Source organism: Oxyura jamaicensis, chromosome 12 (assembly GCF_011077185.1).
Source record: "Oxyura jamaicensis isolate SHBP4307 breed ruddy duck chromosome 12, BPBGC_Ojam_1.0, whole genome shotgun sequence".
Classification (NCBI taxonomy): domain Eukaryota; kingdom Metazoa; phylum Chordata; class Aves; order Anseriformes; family Anatidae; genus Oxyura; species Oxyura jamaicensis.
The window spans coordinates 17,669,712-17,676,101 of NC_048904.1; positions in this window are offsets into that span (position 1 = coordinate 17,669,712).

Genomic DNA, 6,390 nt, shown 5'->3' on the forward strand with positions numbered 1-6,390 from the left:
CCCCCCAACCTTACCCCCCCTTGCGCTGGGCGCGCAAGCACTGCGCGGGTGCGCAGCTGTGGCTGGGCGGGCCGAGGGTCGTGGGGCGGGGGCAGAAGGAGTGGGGGGGGGGGTGCCCCGGGGGAGGGGGGGCTGTTTGCGGAGAGCTGCCGGTGCCGCCCGGCCGGGAGCAGCCGTGCGGGGCGCTCCGCAAAGTTGAAAATCGCGGGCAGCGCAGGGAGCGGCCAAGGGGGCTGCGCGGGGGGCGGCGGCCGCGGGCCAGGGCTGGTGACCCCCGCTGCGGGACGGAGCCTCTTCCCCCTCTCCTTCTTTTTATTATTTTTTTTTCTCTTTTTTCCTCTTTTTATTTATTTTTTGATTTTTTTTGCGAGTTTTGGCTCCCAGCGGGTCCCAAACAAAGCTCCCCAGGCCCAGCCCGGGGAGGGGGGGGGGGTCCCTGGAAACACCGCAAGCACCCGCACCGCGGGGCAGGGCCCAGCCCCGCCGCCCATGCACGGAGCCCCCCGGGTCCCCCCCAGGACCCCCCCGACCCCCGAGCGTTTCCCCCCCCCGCCCCCCAGCGGGGCTCGGCCGGGCAGGGCCGGGGCCGCGGCGCCACCTTTCGGCAGCAGCGCTCCGCCGGCGCGGGGAGCCGAGCCGGTAGCAGTTACACCTGAAATGCCGGTAATGGCAAGGCACTTAGGCCTAATTCATTATATTTTCCGTCATCAAGGGGGAAAAGCGCTGCACATAAATATTTGCGAGGACGACGGCGAGCCCCGGCAGGGACCTGCGGCTTTAAACGCTGGGACCGTCGTGGTCCAGGCATGCTTCTTCACCTGTTTCTGCAGCACACAGAGATGAACATCCTCAAATAACTTTTCTGAAACACCCCCTTCCTGCTCTTAGGATTGTTTCATGTTCATCCCGGAATAAACGTTGGTTATTGGGAATCCCTCCATCTCCTGTTGTCAGTTTCACCCATCCAGACCAGCACATCAGCCCCATAAAACCTGATTAATCCCCCCGAGGATACAGGGTGGGGACGGCTCCCCCTCCACCACTGCTGCTGGTACCGGAGCTGCTCAGGGCCCTGACGCTCTGCAGGTGCCTGGAGAGCGCTGCTTGCTGTTCCCCCCACAAGCAAAGCCATCCCCAGAGCAAACGCTCAGCAGATTTTGGCAAGGGTGTACACAGGCTACAACTACAGCTTGTTTGCTAAAAAAAAAATGATGAAGGTGATGACGCCTCTGTAATTATAGGTGTTACTTGTTTGAAAGTTGGAATGTTTTCCAAGCTACTGGCATGCCACACCTCTGGTGGCCCTGGAGCCAGGCCTCCGAGTCCTTCCCCTTTTAGTCACTGGTTTACGAGGTTTACAGAACGCCTCACCGGGCTGCACGGCGGGTTTCAAGGCTGCTTGGTGCTCCAGCAGGGCCAGTGTAGGCACTGGGATGTTGTCCTGCCTTCTGCATCAGGCATGGGAAGTCGGGATCTGGCCCAGCACCCCTTCAGTTCCCTGTCTGTGGTGGGAATCACGTCCTGCTCTGCTCCAGGAGGATGCCCCATAAGCACCCTCTGGCCTCGCACTGCTGCTCAGAGCCAAGCAGCAGACAAAAATCGCTGCCCTGCCCCGTGGCAGCTAACCCTCTGCTCCTTGAGGTGTCCAGGGTGTCAGCAGCCACCCAGAGATAACTTTCCCGTAGCACGTTTCCATTTGTCCTGAGCTGCCAGGCACTGCGAATTGCCTTTTCCTGGGGGGGCCATGAATGGCCATTGTATTTGCGTTGGGCTATTAATCTGCCTGAATTTGGTACAGATCCTTAAATGAATATTCATGGGAATTAATGTCATTTAACTCTTATTGCTTCCTGAACGCAATTATGTGCGGTACGTGAACTGGCAAACACCAGAAGATGTCCGATCTTCTCTTACAGGAGAGCTTTAGTTTTATTCAGTTCCTGACTCCTAGAATAAAACTTCTCAGGGTCTCCTACTCCTGGCCTCTTTTGTGACCCAGCATCTTGGGGAAGGTCCTTGGCACCTCCCAGGAAAAGAAATGCCCAAGTCCAACCCTCCTAAGAGCGGCCCACACGCCGGAGTTCCCGCTGTTCTCCAGTAACAAAGCAGTAAGCAGCTCGGCCTTACAGCAAAGCAGTCCCAGCACTCGTGCTACCAACCCCTGTTGTAACATAACAAGGACTCTTCCCAAAATATTTGGGCTTGCCCTGTCACAGTGCGCGGCGTTCAAGTTCAGCACTCTGTCAACAACGCCAGGTGTCTCCTGAACCCCCAGCTCCCGAGCCAAGAGGGAGAGCTCAGAAGCAAGGAATAATCATTATTCACATTACTAACACAGAGCGGAATGTTTCAGCAGATAACGTAACAAAACCCTCCGCAGCGAGAAGAACTACAGGTTCTTATTTATCCCAGCTAGACACAGTGAACTCCGTCTCCTGGAAAGAGAAAGTGAGGCTCCCTTTTTTGCAACTGACAGCCACCAAAAATTATATATATATATATACACACACACACACACACACATTCTGGTGTGCTGCATCCCTCAAGGAGGTCTGACATTCTCTGTAGCCCTTGATAAACCAACTGGCAATTTTGGGGGGTTAAAAAAAAAGTTACTCAAAGCCAAACTCAAACATCTAAGAAAAAAGCTGGTGAAACCAAAATCCAAGAACAATTTCATTTTGAGTCAATCCAAAGATTTCAATTTTGAATTTTAGGGGAATAAAAAAAAAAAAAGGCACACACCCCCTTGCTTGAAAATAAAATTAAAGGACATTTTGAACACAAAGTAGTTTCAAAATGAAAAATCAAAGTGTTTCATGTCAGAAGTGTCAAAACTAACAGCTTCAGCATTTGTCAGAGCTTTTTTGAGTTTTTATAAATGACAAGTTTGGCATGTGTGCACAAACCGTTTTGGTGCTGCTGAATCTGCATTTTTGCATGCAAAAAAGATTAAAAAAAAAAAAAAAAGGTTGGGTGAAATTTTCTGAGCACGAGCCCCCTTTGCAGCTCCCTTTGTTTGGAGGCGTAGGAGGCCAGCGGCAGCCTCCTGCGACGACTGCGCTGCCGCAGAGTCCCAGTGACACCTGTCATCTCCTCTTTGGCTTATTAATATTTTACCATTTGGTTTGCAGGACTCCGCGGGCCTGGGCTTTTTCAGAACTAGTTCACTAGTTAGCGGGAGAAGGTGCAAAGGTTAGGACAGCCTGACTGCGCGTCTCCGGCTTGACACGCTGCTGGGTGACAGCCTGCCACGTACCTAGCCCAGGATGACTTCAGGTAATTCATTAGCCTGGTTCATTACAGCCTTTGCAGGAACAAAGTTGCGGGCTAAGCTCCGTTTCACCAGCTTCATCACCCAAAGTGATGGTTTTCCAGCGGGGTTTTCTCCTGCCGGGTTCCAGCCAGGTTTACAACTTACCTGGCAGGAGTGGAAATAGGAGCGAGTACCTAGCACCTGAAACAGGGCCTCAAGTTCAAAACCTGAATTACATGAAATGCTACTGCTATAAAAAAAAACGACTACCCAAACCAAATTTGTGAAGCACTTACAATATTAGCAGCTGAAGTTATTCTCGCTGTGAAACCAGCGGCCAGCTGGATTTCACGTGCCTGCTTCCAGCGTGGCTCCCCTTGCTGCAGGCCTGGGACAGCGCCTCGTCCCCAGGGAGAGCAACAGAGCTCCCTCACTGTGAGCACCACAGGCCTGCATTCGCTTCTGTGGGTAGCAGACACCTGCCTGCCTTGTGCTACCTGATTTCTGCAGTGCTTCCTGCACCTCTGTCGGCAGCTCTGCTTCTTGCTGCACCTTGACAGCTTCTAATTCAGCCAGGCTCAGCATCTTTAAAGCTTCTGCACAAAGCCCCAGTACTTCTCTAGAGCAAGAGGCAAATTCACACCCCCTCCTCCTCCAGCTGCCAGCAGAGCCTCTGCTCCCCAGGGGCTTCAAACCTCCAGCCACGCACCGTCTGCATCTGCCAAAGGCCAGAGCCACTCCTTCCCTGCCCCGCCAGGAGAAGCGAGCTGAGATGGAGACGGGTTTCTCGCATCACGTTGCCATTTCTGGGGCTGCTCTAACTCCTGCTGTGGTGCACACAAGTCCCCGTGGGGATGCGCTGCTCCTCCAGCCCCCGGCAGGCCGGCTGGTCCCATCCCAGTGGGATGATCTCCTTGCCCATCCCCACTCGGCAATCCTTCCCCATAGCTGAGCTGGGAAGGGGATGCAGCTTCTCCCACGAAGGATTTTCTGTTGATGCCGTCTCAGAAGCGTACTTGGCTCAGTATTATTCCATCCTAACTTTTCCACTATTAAGACTTTCTTAATCCAAAGGTCCAACATCAACAAAGATTAAAGCTTTTACTCTGGTTACATATCTATGAAAACAGCAGTCCCCTGTGTCCTGGGAGATAAACACTACCAGATGCTCTAGTAAACAGCAGAAAGGGGAGAGAGGGGGGAAAACACAATGGTCGGGAGAAGGAGAGATGAAATCAAGTTAGAAGCAGCAGAAGAGACCAGAAAAGTAAATTCCTGGTGGTTCTTGCTGCGTGGCAGTGAAGAGGTTAAGCCCCAGTGCGCTGCCATCTCTAGACAGAATTGGTTGTTATTGCATTGATAAAACCCCGGGTTGTGTTTTCCTTGTCCATTTTGACCCGTATCTGACGTTAGCATTGCAAATGATGTCTGCTGCCATTCAACTAGTCAAAGTGAGCGGACAGCAACAAGACAGAGAGCTTAGCAAAGACGATACTAATGGAAGGGGTGGGGAAAAGTCTGATTTACATGTAATTAATTATTATTTATGTAAAAACCATATCATTGCGGTGGTTCTTGACATCATTTAAAGCCTCTTTTCAAAAGAGGAGTCTCCCCTCATAGCACGCTGATCTTCTCCGTGCTGCGAGTGCGGGTTGTGATGTGGAGGGGTCCGCGTGGGCCCACCACCACTGCTCGCAGGCGGACATCCGACTGCCCGCAAGGGCCAAGCAGAACAATCCTGCCTCCCCTGAACAGATACCTTTGCATGGCCAGGCCCATGGGAAGCCAGAGACATTGGGTGAAAACTGTCAGATTTGAGCCCAACGCTACACAGAAGATGACAGAGTTACACACAGCTGTTGCAAAGAAGTCTCGGATGAAATAAATGGGTTTTCTTCTGAGCGTGTAAAATGATTAACTTATTTATTTGATTTCAACACCTAGTCTCGAAATAATCACCTTGCCCAGCCCCAAGGTACGTTGGCAATGTTGTTCTAGACGCTTCGGCACAGACAAAGCTCCCGCAGGAAGACATCAATCTTCCTGGGCAAATGAAACTGGTCCACAAAAATGAAGGGCACAGCTCCGCCCCGGCCTGCCCAAATCCCCAGCCACAGCTCCTGTCCAGCTCCCAGACACGGCCCTGCCCCGCCAGCTTTCACAGGAGCTGGGTCAAACCTCAGGTGCACGGATTGCATATGGCAGCATGACCTAATTAATTCCGGCTCTGCTGGGCAAGATCTGCACGGTGGAAAGCTTATTGGCAGTGTCTCCACGGCTCTCTCTAATTTGCCAAAGGAGCTGCTGGGCAAGGAGCTCACTTAACCTCAATGATGGTAGGGACAGATTAAAGAGAGCTCGACTCAAAAACAGGCAGGTCTCAAGCACTCTTCTTAATAAAGAAAAACAAACCACAGCGCTAATTGGAGCAATTGGACGGGGCAGGAGCTTCGGCTCGAGCCTGGGAGCGGAGGCAGGTGTGGACAGGACAGCCTGTCCTCATCAGAGGAGGGATGGCACCCACGGGGATGCCCCAAAAACCCACTGCCCAGCCCACCAGCCACCCCGAGAGGGTGTCCACAGCACCATGTCCCACCTCCCCCAGCCTCCCTCTGTCCCTACACCTCCAGAGCTCTTCTGCCCAGCCTGGTCTGTACTGAGAGCTCAGCACCACTCCAGCCAGCTTCTGGGGGCGGAGATCTCCCCCAGAACATACAAGGCTGCCCCAGTAGGCAATTTCCAACCACCACAAGCCAGTTTCTCACTCAACCCTCGCACCTCATAGCTGTGGTAGGACTCGCATCCTGTCCTCAGCAGCACGTGAGCCCAATGGAGGTGGACTGTCCAGCCTCACCCAGACTGAGGATGAACTCTGAAACCAGGCCAGCACCCACCCTCCTAGTTTTTAAAACACAGATTCTCCCAGTAGACCTCATCCTCCCTTTTGCATTCTTTATTTTGCCGAAAACAGCAAGATCTACTGCCATTGTCATCAGCTTGAGATTGAGCAAACTCGGCTAACAAACAGAGAACAGATGGCACAAGGAGATCCCATCATCTCTTGGGGCAGGCTCCAGGAAGGTCAGCTTGCTTTGCTAGTCACCCCATTTCAGACTATAAACACTTTGCAT